This window comes from Zingiber officinale, chromosome 8B, assembly GCF_018446385.1.
Source record: "Zingiber officinale cultivar Zhangliang chromosome 8B, Zo_v1.1, whole genome shotgun sequence".
Lineage (NCBI taxonomy): Eukaryota > Viridiplantae > Streptophyta > Magnoliopsida > Zingiberales > Zingiberaceae > Zingiber > Zingiber officinale.
Window position 1 is genome coordinate 84146993 of NC_056001.1, and position 16216 is coordinate 84163208.

Sequence of the window (16216 nt, forward strand, 5' to 3'; positions counted from 1 at the left end):
TTAATTATTCCTAGTCGAGTATTAACAACCAGGGACAATGTTAATGCAATAAGACTAGCATGTAGGTCAACTCGATGACTTGATCTCACAAGTCATGGATATAGAGATATCAAGTTGACACATGGGTATGCATTAGAGAATGTATACTGAATGTCTCTCCATGAGAAAGTATCATGGATCGTTATATGAGTGTCATATACTTTGTCATGTGGCTATTAGTATGACTACTAGTCCTTAGACCTGAAGTCACCATGGTTCCCTACATAAGGAGTTATGGACTTTGGTTTCGTCAAACATCACCCGTAACTGGGTGGACTATAAAGGCGATTACTGGGTATGTAACAAATTATACTGAGGGATGTGAGTGATATAGATGGGATCTATCTCTCCTATATGACGGGAGAGACATCGATATTCTTGATAGAGTGAGACCACGAAGTGCATGGCCATGCCCAAATGAGTCAATATAAGATATTGAGCTCATTTGATTTCGTGAGTCTACTTGGAGTTCAAGATTTAGATTGATCAGAGGATGACACGGTCTATGCCTCACATTGATCAATCTAGATGTCTTGGATAGAAGGACACTTGTCATATATTGTGAGGAGTCACAATTAGTAGTCACAAGGTGATGTTGGATCTCAACATTCTTGTAACTTGGGTAGTAATGATGTGTTGCTAGATACCACTCATTACTTATGCTCCTAAATAGGTTAGGGTCATTGCCAATGTTACAAGAACTTATAGGGTCACACACTAAGGACAATTAGATGGAGATTATGTTCATATGATGAACCAAAAGGATTAGATTCATTTGATGAATCAAATTGGATTAAAAGTAATCCTAATTGGGCTAACTTAAGTTGGACTCAAGTTGATTCATGTATTCAATGAGTCTAATTTAGATTATGACTCATTAGATCAACTTAATTTAATGAATTAGATTCATTATATTAAGTTGGCTTGAATCAAATGGTTAGATTAGATCAACCATGGAAGAGATTTGGTCAAGTTTGACTTGACTTGAGAGGAAGATAAAAGTCAATTTTGACTTGACTTTATGCCACCTCTTTGGTGAGTTGACATTGATGTGGACTAATGATGTTATTCCACATCATCATGGGGTGCCACCTCATGGAAGTTACAAAGCCATTCTCTTTAATGGCTTCACATCAATTGCACTTAATGCAAAATTTGGGGGTTACATTTGGGAAGTGGCCGACCACTTTTGAATGTGAAGAGAATTTATTTTTCTCATTCAAGTGCATTCACATCTTCTTCCTCTTGGAGCTCTTTCCTCTCCCTCTCCTCCTCTCTTGGCCGAACAAGACAAGGTGCTAGGACACCTTTGTTTGGTCCTCTCCATCAAGGATTGTTCGTGTGGATACTTCTAGAGGACCGTACGCTTGACGGTATAGAGATCCGACACCTTGGACGAGCGGGATTCGCGAGGGGCGCGCTTCAAAGGTATAACCCTTTCTTCATGTAGATCTAGAAGTAAATCTAAGTAGAAACTCGTACATGTAAATTTTTGAAATCTATCCTTCGCACGAGATCCAGTGGCATGGGTGATTCGGGGTTTTCGCGACGTGAAAACGCGGTTTTCACGGCCCGAAAAACCCAACATTACACCCTATGGGTTTTACCCCTTCAGGTGGATCAACCAAAGTCCATACTTGGTTAGTGTACATGGATTCTATCTCGGATCTCATGGACTCTAGCCATTTCTCGGAATCTGGTCTCATTATAGCTTCCTGATAGGTGGTAGGCTCATCCTCTATGAGCACAACGTCATCATGGTCAGACAAGATAAATGAGTATCTCTCAGGCTGACGACGTACCCTATCAGATCTGCGAAGAGGTAGGTCTACCTGAACTGGTTGTGGTTCCTCAACTCCTTGTGGAACAACATCATCCACAACACTTTGTGGTTCCAGTTCAACTTCCATCGAGGCTTCAGTGCTATGGTCCATATCTTGAACTTCTTCAAGATCGAACGTACTCCCACTAGTCTTTCTAGAAACAAAATCCCTTTCTAGAAATACCCCAGTCTTAGCCACAACTACCTTGTGTTGACTGGGAATGTAGAAGTAATATCCCTTAGTTTCCTTTGGATATCCGATAAAATAGCACTTGTCGGATTTGAATTCCAATTTGTTTGAGATTTAACGTCGAACGTAAGCCTCACAACCCTAAATCCTCATAAAAGACACTTGGGCATCTCTCCCAGTCCATATACTATATGGTGTCTTTATCACAGCCTTGGATGGAACTCGGTTGAGTATAAAAGCTACCGTATCTAGAGTATAGTCCCAAAGAAATGTAGGAAGATCTGTGTGACTCATCATAGACCGTACCATATCTAATAGGGTACGATTCCTCCTTTCGGATACACCATTCCACTGTAGTGTTCCAGGAGGAGTGAGTTGGGATAGAATCCCACACTCAGCTAGATAGTCACGAAACTCATGACTAAGGTATTCTCCACCTCGATCTGATCGAAGTATCTTAATACTCTTGCCAAGCTGGTTCTGTACTTCATTCTTGAATTCTTTGAACTTTTCAAAGGATTCAGACTTATATGTCATCAAGTACACATAACCATATCTACCGAAGTCATCAGTAAATGTGATGAAGTACCTATAACCGCCTCTAGCAGCGACATTGAAAGGGCCGCATACATCACTATGTATAAGTCCTAACAAATCAGTCGCTCTTTCGTTGTGCCGACTAAAGGGAGTCTTGGTCATCTTGCCTAGTAGGCATGACTCGCATGTCTCATAAGATTCAAAATCAAATGAGTACAGCAAACCATCCTTATAGAGCTGAGATAAGCGCTTGTCATTTATATGACCTAAGCGACAGTGCCAGAGATAGGTTTGGTTCAAGTCATTTGACTTGAACCTCTTGGTATTTATGTTATAGATAGGGCTTTCAAGGTCTAGAATGTAGAGTCTGTTCATCAGAGGTGCACTACAATAGAACATATCTTTTAAATAAACAGAACAATATTTGTCCTTTATTATAAAAGAGAAACCTTTCTTGTCCAAACATGAAATTGAAATTATGTTCTTAGTTAAAGCAGACACATAACAACATTCATTTAATTCTAATACAAGCCCAGAGGGCAGAGATAGATGATAAGTTCCTACAGCAACAGCAGCAACCCGTGCTTCTTTGCCTGCTCGTAGGTCCACCTCGCCCTTCGTCAATGCCCTGCTATTTCTCAGCGCCTGCACATTAGTACAAATGTGAGAAGCACATCCGGTATCTAATACCCATGATGAAGAAATAGATAGATTGACTTTTATAACATATATACCTGAAGTGGAAGTCTCACTTCGCTTCTTCTTAAGATCTTCCAGGTACACCTTGTAGTTCCTCTTCTAAGCAGGTAGCATCCTTGGCGACCCCTCCTTTAGGCTTCAGTGTCTTGCCTTTGCCCTTGGCTTGGGACTTTCCTTTGCCTTTGGGCTTGCCCTTGCCCTTGTGTTTCTGAACCATCAGAACAGAGTGGGGCTTAACCTTCTTAAGGTTCATCTCAGCAGTTCTTAACATGCTAAGCAGCTCGAGCAGTGGCTTATCAATTTCGTTCATGTTGTAGTTTAGAACGAATTGACTATAGCTATCCAGCAATAATTGCAAGATCAGGTCAGTGGCCAGCTCTTGGCCAAGCGGGAATCCCAACCTTTGTAGGTTTTCTATGTACCCAATCATTTTGAGTACATATGGGCCTACGGGAGCCCCATCTGACATCTTGGACTGAAATAGTGCCCTTGAGATCTCAAATCTCTCGTGCCGTGCTTGTCCTTGATATAGTTGACGAAGATGTTCAACCATTTCATAAGCACCCATTAACTCATGTTGCTTATGAAGCTCAGAGTTCATGGTCGCGAGCATTAGACATGATACATCTAATGCGTCATCTTGATGCTTCTTGTAAGCATCTTTGTCTGCTCGCGTGGCATTGACAGGAGGAGCCTCCGAAATAGGTTGCTCCAGAACGTACAGTTTACATTCTTGGGTGAGAACTATTCTCAGATTCCTGTACCAGTCCAGGAAATTTGCTCCGTTGAGCTTGTCCTTGTCAAGGACAGAACGTAGAGAGAAGGTGTTTGTGTTTGACGTCATGGTTATTTATAACAGAAAAATGTAGAAAATAAATATCATATTCTTTTAATCATTTAATTAGGCCTTTAACTAAATGATGCTCCCACTGAATTCTATAATTCAAGTGGAACAAGATCCACATCATACTATGCCTTGAGTTAGCTTTGGCTAAATCACCCAAGACTTAGTATGATCGGTAGGTAACTAATTACCAATTACATCTCTATGCAACTCTTGTTTATAGGATCATTATCCGCAGTTATATTAAAACTTGAGTTAGCTTTGGCTAATACGCCCAAGAATTAATATAAATGTGATTATGTCCTATATTCCAGCCATTGGAAATATGTCTATAGTTTTACTCGATCCAACTGAGTTAACTAGTTACTCAATCTAATTGAGTTGTACTCACCCATGCGTTGATAGGCGAGACAAAGATTGTCCCTCCGTACCCTACCAAGATAATATGTGTTGCTCTGCTTTGGCAGATTCAACAACACATGTGATCGAGGTAGTGATAGGTTTCACGGCATGGTAGGCATTTTAGAGTTGACGCGATTGAGATCTAATCTAATCGTAGGGTGCATCTTGTACACGATTTAGATCTAATCTAATCGTTAAGGTGCTAATTAACTACTTTACTAGCATGCATCAAATACACACACAAGCAATTAATTATACTATTTGTGATTAGTCATGGCCCTGCTACGATCTTCTCAAGCCAATGAGAAGATCGGATGGTCAACCTAGGGTCAACAGCTTCTCAAGCTCCTCCCTTTGACCACCTTGTGTTGCTCGCGCCCTCCTCGTAACTCCGTCTCGAGTGGACCTTCCACGACTCCAATTTTGTACATTACAATTTTGAAACTCGAGTTACATTCGAGTCTAAACTAATTTACAACAAGAATAAATGGAGAAAGACATGACGCGCAGGTCGCGTATCAAGTATACAGCACACACAACACAAATGACGGTGCGCAGGCCGTAATATGAATTACGACACAAATATACCAATCAAATTGAGTTTTTGGGCCATGACCATCATAATTATACATAATTCTAAATTATGTAATTTCCATAATTTTTTGTAATTTTAATAACAATTTTTATGAGTAAAAATTCCCGGCGGTCCCGATTAGCGATTTTCGGGCGCAATCGCGGAACGAATCCCCTTGCGGGGTCAGGGGTAGCACCCCTACCCGCGATATAACCATCGCGAGTGTTCCTAAGCGATCCTACAGCGCCTTAGTCCGCTGTCCGAAAACGTTTTGCGGCGAAACTTTGCCGTTCCATAAAAATCTTCTCGGTAGTCGAAGCCTACAAGTGTCGAAACACTTGTGCTTCGCTTCTATGAGAAAAATACCCATAAAAACCATAAAAACCATAAAATTACAGAAAGTTACAGAACCTACATTTTTTATAAAAATTCAAACTAAACTCGTACACGCTTCGCACGTGGCTCTGATACCACTGTTGGGATTTTCGAGCCGCAAAAACCGTTTTTTCGCGTTGCGGAAACCCCGAATCTCCCTTGCCACTGGATCCGTGCGAAGTTTATAAAACAAAATTTCATGTACGAGTTTACTAAAGCCTAGATCTACACTAGGAGAAGATCTTATACCTTTGTAGCGAAGCCCTTCGCAATCCCGCTCGTCCAACGGTTCGCCGGATCTCAAGATCGTCAAGCGTACGATCCTCTAAAAGTATCCACACGAGCAAACTAGGTGGATAAGACCAAACAAAGGTGTGCTAGCACCTTAGATCAGTCACGACAAAGAGGAGGATGTTGGGTTTTTCGGGCCGCGAAAACCGCTTTTTCGCGTCTCAGAAACCCCGAAACTCCCTAGCCAACGGATCCTTGCGAAGAGTATAGAACAAAAATTTACATGTACGAATTTACTAACTAGATCTACACTTAGATCTACATGTTTAGAAGGTTACCCTTTTTGCGTGCCTTTTGCGAATCCCGCTCGTCCAAGGTGCGCCGGATCTTGAGTGTGTTCAAAAGTACACACCTCTAGTAGTATCCACACGAACAAGAAGTGTTCTCTAACACTCAAGGATGGAGAAGAGAACACCACAAGTGTGCTAGCACTTCTTGATGCTCTCGGATGGGATTGGAAGATGAAGAAAAGAAAAGAAGAGAACACACTCCTCTAAAACTCTATGTGACTTTCACTAACCTTTCTTCTTGGATTAGATTCACTCACCATTCTTCTTCCTTGCTTGAAACCCATGGCAACAGTAGAAAAGGAGGAGGAAGAACCCAAGGAAGAAGATACCACAATGAACACACATCAATGCCACAAAAATAAAACCTCCCACACATTAGTGTGGCCGACCACATCTTGTAACCCCCTCATTTAATATGGCCGGTCACATTAAGTGAATGGGATGTGTAACCTCCATGAGGTGGCACACCATAATGAGGTGGAGATGATGTGGCAATATTAGTCATGCCATGTAGGATGAGTCAACCTTCATGATGTGGCAATACATCAAGTCAAACTTGATGTTTCAACTTCCATTTGGTCAAGTCAAAATTGACCAATTTTCTTCCTTGTTGAGTTAAATCCAACATTTGATTCAAGTCAATTTTAAATTTAATGAGTCTCAATTCATTAATATAAATTGACTCAATGAATCAAATTTAAATTAGACTCATTCAACAATTGAATCTAATTGAGTCTAACTCAATAAGTCTAATTTGAATTAATCCGAATCCAATCTTTGGTGCATCATATGAACCAATCCAATTGGTTCATCATATGAACCTAATCTCTATCCACTTGTTCTTTGTATGTGACCCAATAGGTTCTTGTAACGTTGGCAATGTTTCTAAACTCCTTTAGAAAACATAAGCAATGAGCGGCATCTAGCAATACATCATTGCTACCCAAGTTACAAGAATGTTGAGATCCAACATCACCTTGTGACTACTAATTATGACTCCTCACAATATATGACAAGTGTCCTTCTATCCTAGACATCTAGATTGATCAATGTGAGGCATAGACCATGTCATCCTCTAATCAATCTAAATCTTGAACTCCAAGTAGACTCACTAAATCAAATGAGCTCAATATCTTATGTTGACTCATTTGGGCATGACCATGCACTTCGTGGTCTCACTCTATCAAGAATATCGATGTCTCTCCCGTCATATAGGAGGGATAGATCCCATCTACATCACTCACATCCCTCCTCATAATTTGTTATATACCTAGTAATCGCCTTTATAGTCCACCCAGTTACGGGTGACTTTTGACGAAACCAAAGTACATAACTCCTTATATAGGGATCCATAGTGACTTTAGGTCCAAGGACTAGTAGTCATACTAATAGCCACATGAGAAAGTATATGACACTCATATAACGATCCATGATACTTTCTCATGGCGGGTCATTCAGTATACATTCTCTAATGCATACCCATGTGTCAACTTGATATCTCTATATCCATGACTTGTGAGATCAAGTCATCGAGTTGACCCACATGCTAGTCTTATTGCATTAACATTGTCCCTGAATGTTAATACTCGACTAGGAATGATTAAGAGTAGTGTTCCCTATATCATCTCACTATCGGTTCAGCTAACCGATTGATATAGGTAAGAACCTTCTACTCAAGGATGTTATTATACTTAGTTTATTTGGCACCAATACAAGTAAGTATAATAACCAAAAGCTAAATGCCTTTATTTATATAGAATATGATGCAACAAGTCCATAATACAATCATCAAATGATTAGCTCTAGGGCTGTAGCTAACAATCTTCCACTAGCACTAGTGCCAATAAGTGTAGGCTCTAAGCCCCAATGACCTAGTGTGACCATCATGCTTCCTCTGTGCCAAAGCCTTAGTCAAGGGATCTGCGATATTAGCCTCTGTGGGTACTCTACAAATCTTCACATCTCCTCTCTCGATAATCTCTCGAATGAGATGGAAGTGCCGTAGTATGTGTTTGGTCCGCTGGTGTGAGCGAGGTTCCTTCGCCTGTGCTATAGCCCCATTGTTGTCACAATAGAGCTCAATAGGGTCAGCAATGCTAGGAAACACCCCAAGTTAAGTGACGAACTTGCGAATCCAAACTGCCTCCTTTGCTGCCTCTGATGCAGCAAAATACTCGGTCTCTGTCGTAGAATCAGCTACTGTGTCCTGCTTCGAACTCTTCCAGCTCACAGCACCACCATTTATGCAAAACACGAACCCTGACTGCGATCGATAATCATCCTGGTCAGTCTGGAAGCTAGCATCACTGTAACCCTTTACAGCTAGCTCATCATCGCCTCCATATATCAAGAAATATTCTTTAGTCCTTCTTAAGTACTTAAGAATATTCTTGACCGCTATCCAGTGACTTTCACCTGGATCTGTCTGGTATCTGCTCGTCATGCTCAAAGCATACGAGACATCAGGTCGAGTACATAGCATGGCGTACATGATAGATCTTATGGCTGAAGCATAAGGGATCTGATCCATGCGGTCTCTCTCATCTCTAGAAGAGGGGCTCTGAGTCTTCGAAAGACTCACGCCATGTGACATCGACAGAAATCCCTTCTTGGAGTTCTGCATGGAAAACCGAAGGAGTACCTTGTCAATCTATGTACTCTAACTTAGGCCAAGTAATCTCTTAGATATATCTCTATAGATCTATATCCCTAGAATGCGGAATGCTTCACCTAAGTCCTTCATTGAGAAACAAGTCCCTAGCCAAGTCTTGACAAACTGTAGCAAAGGGATGTCTTTCCCAATGAGCAGTATGTCATCCACATACAATATGAGGAAGACAACTATGTTCTCTATAACCTAATCTGTAGACACAAGGCTCATCTTCGTTCTTAATGAAACCAAACAGTTTGATTGCTTCATCAAATCGAGGATTCCAGCTCTGAGAAGTTTGCTTTAGTCCATAAATGGACCTATGCAGCTTGCATACTCTGCCAGTATGCTGTGGATCTACAAAATCCTCAGGTTGTGTCATGTACACATCCTCGAGCAGGTTTCCATTCGGAAACGCGGTTTTGACATCCATCTGCCAGATCTCGTAATCGTGGTAAACTGCAATAGCAAACATGATCCGAATGGACTTAAACATCGCTACTGGTGAAAAGGTTTCATCATAGTCAATACCATGAATCTGCTTGAAACCTTTAGCTACCAAGCGACCCTTATAGATAAGTCCATCCATGTCAGACTTTCTCTTAAAGACCCATTTATACCCCATGGGTTTTACCCCTTCAAGTGGATCAACCAAAGTCCAAACTTGGTTGGTGTACATGGATTCCATTTCGGATCTCATGGCTTATAGCCATTTCTCAGAATCTGGTCTCATCACAGCTTCCTGATAGGTGGTAGGCTCATCCTCTATGAGCACAACGTCATCATGGTCAGACAAGAGAAATGAGTATCTCTCAGGCTGACGACGTACCCTATCAGACCTGCGAAGCGGTATGTCTACTTGAACTGGTTGTTGTTCCTCAACTCTTTATGGAACAACATCATCCAAAACACTTTGTGGTTCCAGTTCAACTTCCATCGAGGCTTCAGTGCTAGGATCCGCATCTTGAACTTCTTCAAGATTGAATGTACTCCCACTAGTCTTTCTAGAAACAAAGTCCCTTTCTAGAAAGACTCCATTCTTTGCCACAACTATCTTGTGCTGACTGGGAATGTAGAAGTAATATCCCTTAGTTTCCTTGGGATATCCTGTAAAGTAGCACTTGTCGGATTTGGGTCCTAATTTATCTGAGACTTGACGTCTAACGTAGGCCTCACATCCCCAAATCCTCATGAAAGACACTTGGGCATCTCTCCCAGTCCAAATCCTATATGGTGTTTTTATCACGACCTTGGATGGAACTCAGTTGAGTACAAAAGTTGCCGTGTCTAGAGCATAGCCCTAAAGGAATGTCGGAAGATCTGTGTGACTCATCATAGACCGTACCATATCTAATAAGGTACGATTTCTCCTTTCGGATACACCATTCCACTGTGGTGTTCCAGGAGAAGTGAGTTGGGATAGAATCCCACACTCAGCTAGATAGTCACGAAACTCATGGCTAAGGTATTCTCCACCTTGATCTGATCGAAGTACCTTAATACTCTTGCCAAGCTAGTTCTGTACTTCATTCTTGAAATTCTTTGAACTTTTCAAAGGATTCAGACTTATGTGTCATCAAGTTCACATAACCATATCTACTGAAGTCATCAGTAAATGTGATGAAGTACCTATAACCGCCTCTAGCTGCGACATTGAAAGGGTCACATACATCACTATGTATAAGTCCTAGCAAATCGGTCGCTCTCTCGCTGTGCCCACTAAAGGGAGTGTTGGTCATCTTGCCTAGTAGGCATGACTCGCACATCTCATAAGATTCAAAATCAAATGAGTCCAACAAACCATCCTTATGGAGCTGGGATAAGCGCTTGTCATTTATATGACCTAAGCGGCAGTGCCAGAGATAGGTTTGGTTCGTGTCATTTGACTTTAACCTCTTGGTATTTATGTTATAGATAGGGTTGTCAAGGTCTAGAATATAGAGTCCGTTTATCAGAGGTGCACTACAATAGAACATATCGTTTAAATAGATGGAACAACATTTGTTCTTTATTGTAAATGAGAAACCATTCTTGTCCAAACAAGAAACTGATATAATGTTCTTAGTTAAAGCATGCACATAACAACATTCATCTAATTCTAATACAAGCCCAGAGGGCAGAGATAGATGATAAGTTCCTACAGCAATAGCAGCAACCCGTGCTCCATTGCCTACTCGTAGGTCCACCTCGCCCTTCGTCAATGCCCTACTATTTCTCAGCGCCTGCACATTAGTACAAATGTGGGAAGCACATCCGGCATCTATTACCCATGATGAAGAAATAGATAGATTGACTTCTATAACATATATACCTGAAGTGAAAGTCTCACTTCGCTTCTTCTTAAGATCTTCCAGGTACACCTTGTAGTTCCTCTTCCAATGCCCGGTCTGACCGCAGTGGAAGCAGGTAGCATCCTTGGCGACCCCTCCTTTAGGCTTCAGTGCCTTGCCTTTGCCCTTGGCTTGGGACTTTCCCTTGCCTTTGGGCTTGCCCTTGCCCTTATGTTTCTGAACCATCAGAATAGTTTTGGGCTTAGCCTTCTTAAGGTTCAACTTAGCAGTTCTCAACATGCTAAGCAACTCGGGCAGAGGCTTGTAAATTTCGTTCATGTTATAGTTTAGAACGAACTGACTATAGCTATCCAGCAAGGATTGCAAGATCAGGTCAGTGGCCAGCTCTTGGCCGAGTGGGAACCCCAACCTTTGTAGGTTCTCTATGTACCCAATCATTTTGAGTACATATGGGCCTACGGGAACCCCGTCTGACATCTTGCAATGAAACAGTACCCTTGAGATCTCAAATCTCTCATGCCTCGCTTGACCTTAATACAGTTGACGAAGATGTTCAACCATATCGTAAGCGCCCATTAACTCGTGTTGCTTCTGAAGCTCAGAGTTCATGGTCGCGAGCATTAGACAAGACACATCTAATGTGTCATCTTGATGCTTCTTGAAAGCATCTCGGTCAGCTCGCGGGGCAGTGGAAGGAGGAGCCTCCGGAATTGGATGCTCCAGAACGTACAGTTTACGTTCATGGGTGAGAACTATTCTCAGGTCCTGTACCAGTCCAGGAAGTTTGCTCCGTTGAGCTTGTCCTTCTCGAGGACATATCGCAGGGAGAAGGTGTTCGTATTCGATGTCATGGTAATCTACAACAGAAATAAAAGTAGAAATAAATATCATATTCTTAATCATTTAATTAGGCCTTTAACTAAATGATGCTCCCACTGAATTCTATAATTCATGTAGGACAAGATCCACATCATACTAACCCTTGAGTTAGCTTTGGCTAATACGCCTAAGTTTTAGTATGATCGGTAGGTAACGATTACCAATTACATCTCTATGCAAGTCTTGTTTATAGCATCAAGATCCGCATTGATATTAAAACTCTAGTTAGCTTTGGCTAATACACCCGAGAATTAATATAAACGTGATTTTGTCCTACCTTTCCAACCGTTGGAAGAATGCCTATAGTTGTACTCGATCCAACCGAGTAAACTAGGAATACTCAATCTAATTGAGTTTGTACTCGCCCATGCGTTGATAAGCGGGACCAAGATTGTCCCTCCGTACCCTACCAGGATAATATGTGTTGCTCTGCTTTGGCAGATTCAACAACACATGTGATCGAGGTAGTGATAGGTATCACGGCACGATAAGCATTAGAGTCGACGTGATTTAGATCTAATCTAATCGATGATGCGTATCATATACTTGATTTAGATCTAATATAATCGTGGGGTGCATCATGTGCACGATTTAGATCTAATCTAATCGTTAGACACTAATTAATTACTTAATTAACTAGCATGCATCACATACACACAAAAGCAATTAATTTAATAATTTTGTGATTATGTCATGGCCCTACTACGATCTTCTCAAGCCAATGAGAAGATCGGATGGTCAACCTAAGGTCAACAGCTTCTCAAGTGCCTTCCTTTTGACCACCTTGTGTTGCTCGAGCCTTCCTCGTAACTCCGTCTTGAGTGGACCTTCCACCGCTTCAAAATTTACATTACAATTTTGAAACTCGAGTTACATTCTAGTCTAAATCTAATTTACAACCAGAATATAAATAGGGAGGCATGACGCGCAGGTCGCGTATCAAATACAACACACACAAACACATGACGGCACGCAGGCCGTATTATAAATTATAACACAAATCCAATCATATTGGGTCTTTTGGGCCATGACTATCAAAAAAATAATATATAATTCTAAATTATATATTTTTTTCATAATTTTCTGTAATTTTTCATAATTTTTACAATTTTATGAGTAAATTTTTCCCGGCGGTCCCGATTAGCGATTTCGGGCGCAATTGCGGAGCAAATCCCCTTGCGGGGTTAGGGGCAGTACCCCTACCAATGATCTAACCATCGCGAGTTGCTCCTAAGCGATCCTACAGCGCCTTAGCCCACTGTCCCAAAAGGTTTTGGGTCGAAACATTGCCGTTACGGAAAAATCTTCTCGGTAGTTGAAGCCTACAAGTGTCTAAATACTTGTGCTCCGCTTCTACGAGAAAAATACCCTTTAAAACTATAAAATTCATGAAATTACAGAAATTCACAGAAACTATATTTTTCATAAAATTACAAAATAAATTCGTACATGTCTTCGCACGTGGCTCTGATACCACTGTTGGGTTTTTCGGGCCGCGAAAACTGCTTTTTCGCATCGCGGAAACCCCGAAACTCCCTAGCCAACGGATCCGTGCGAAGAGTATAGTACAAAAATTTACATGTACAAATTTACTAACTAGATCTACACTTAGATCTACATGTTTAGAAGGTTACCTTTGTTGCGTGCCTTTTGCGAATCCCGCTCGTCCAAGGTGCGCCAGATCACGAGTGTGTTCAAACGTACACACCTCTAGTAGTATCCACACGAACAAGAAGTGTTCTCTAACACTCAAGGATGGAGAAGAGAACACCACAAGTGTGCTAGCACTTCTTGATGCTCTCGGATGGGATTGGAAGATGAAGAAAAGAAAAGAAGAGAAGAGAACACACTCCTCTAAAACTCTATGTGACTTTCACTAACCTTTCTTCTTGGATTAGATTCACTCACCTTTCTTCTTCCTTGCTAGAAACCCACGGCAACAATAGAAAAGGAGGAAGAAGAACCCAAGGAAGAAGATACCACAATGAACACACATCAATGCCACAAAAACAAAACCTCCCACACATTAGTGTGGCCGGCCACATCTTGTAACCCCCTCATTTAATGTGGCCGGCCACATTAAGTGAATGGGATGTGTAACCTCCATGAGGTGGCACACCATAATGAGGTGGAGATGATGTGGCAAGATTAGTCATGCCATGTAGGATGAGTCAACCATCATGATGTGGCAATACATCAAGTCAAACTTGATGTTTCAACTTCCATTTGGTCAAGTCAAAATTGACCAATTTTCTTCCTTGTTGAGTTAAATCCAACATTTGATTCAAGTCAATTTTTAATTTAATAAATCTCAATTCATTAATATAAATTGACTCAATGAATCAAATTTAAATTAAACTCATTCAACAATTGAATCTAATTGAGTCTAACTCAATAAGTCTAATTTGAATTAATCCGAATCCAATCTTTGGTGCATCATATGAACCTAATCCAATTGGTTCATCATATGAACCTAATCTCCATCCACTTGTTCTTTGTGTGTGACCCAATAGGTTCTTGTAACATTGGCATTTTTCTTAACTCCTTTAGAAAACATAAGCAATGAGCGGCATCTAGCAATACATCATTGCTACCCAAGTTACAAGAATGTTGAGATCCAACATCACCTTGTGACTACTAATTATCACTCCTCACAATATATGACAAGTGTTCTTCTATCCTAGACATCTAGATTGATCAATGTGAGGCATAGACCGTGTCATCCTCTAATCAATCTAAATCTTGAACTCCAAGTAGACTCACTAAATCAAATGAGCTCAATATCTTATATTGACTCATTTGGGCATGGCCATGCACTTCGTGGTCTCACTCTATCAAGAATACCGATCTCTCTCCCGTCATATAGGAGGGATAGATCCCATCTACATCACTCACATCCCTCCGCATAATTTGTTACATACCTAGTAATCGCCTTTATAGTCCACCCAGTTACGGGTGACGTTTGATGAAACCAAAGTACATAACTCCTTATGTAGGGATCCATGGTGACTTCAGGTCCAAGGACTAGTAGTCATACTAATAGCCACATGAGAAAGTATATGACACTCATATAACGATCCATGATACTTTCTCATGGCGGGTCATTCAGTATACATTCTCTAATGCATACCCTTGTGTCAACTTGATATGTCTATATCCATGACTTGTGAGATCAAGTCATCGAGTTGACCTACATACTAGTTTTATTGCATTAACATTGTCCCTGAATGTTAATACTCGACTAGGATTGATTAAGAGTAGTGGTCCCTATATCATCTCACTATCGGTTCAGCTAACCGATTGATATAGGTAAGAACCTTCTACTCAAGGATGTTATTATACTTAGTTTATTTGGCACCAATACAAGTAAGTATAATAACCAAAAACCAAATGCCTTTATTTATATAGAATATGATACAACAAGTCCATAATACAATCATCAAATGATTGGCTCTAGGGCTCTAGCTAACTGAGGAGAGGGAGAGCAAGAAGAGAAGATGAGGAAGAAGATGGAATGAATGCCTTGAATGAAAAATCAAATTTTCGTCCACACCATAAGTGGTCGGCCACTTAATGGAGTTGTAACCTCCATTCTCATTTAATGTGGCTATTAAAGAGGATATTTGTAACCTCCATGAGGTGGCACACACATGTGCTAAACATGATGATGTGTAACACCATTATTGGCCACTTAATGCCAACTCACAAATGAGGTGGCATATAGTCAAGTCAAACTTGACTTTTCCTCTTCCTCTTAAGTCAAGTCAAACTTGACATTATAACTCCCATGGTTGATCAAATTCAACCATTTGATTCAAGCCAATTTAATATAATGGATCTAATTTATTTAATTAAATTGATTCAATGAGTCATAATCTAAATTAGACTCATTGAGCACATGAATCAAATTGAGTCCAACTCAATTAGCCCAATTAGGATTACTCTTAATCCAATTTGATTCATCACATGAATCTAATCCTCTTGGTTCATCATATGAACCTAATCTCCATCTAATTGTCCTTTGTGTGTGACCCTATAGGTTCTTATAACGTTGGCAATGCTCCTAAACCAATTTAGAAGCATAAGTAATGAGTGGTATCTAGCAACACATCATTACTACCCAAGTTATAAGAATGTTGAGATCCAACATCACCTTGTGACTACCAATTGTGACTCCTCATAATATACGACATTGTCCTTCTATCCTAGACATCTAAATTGATCAATGTGAGGCATAGACCGTGTCATCCTCTAATCAATCTAAATCTTGAACTCCAAGTAGACTCACTCAATCAAATGAGCTCAATATCTCATATTGACTAATTTGGGCATG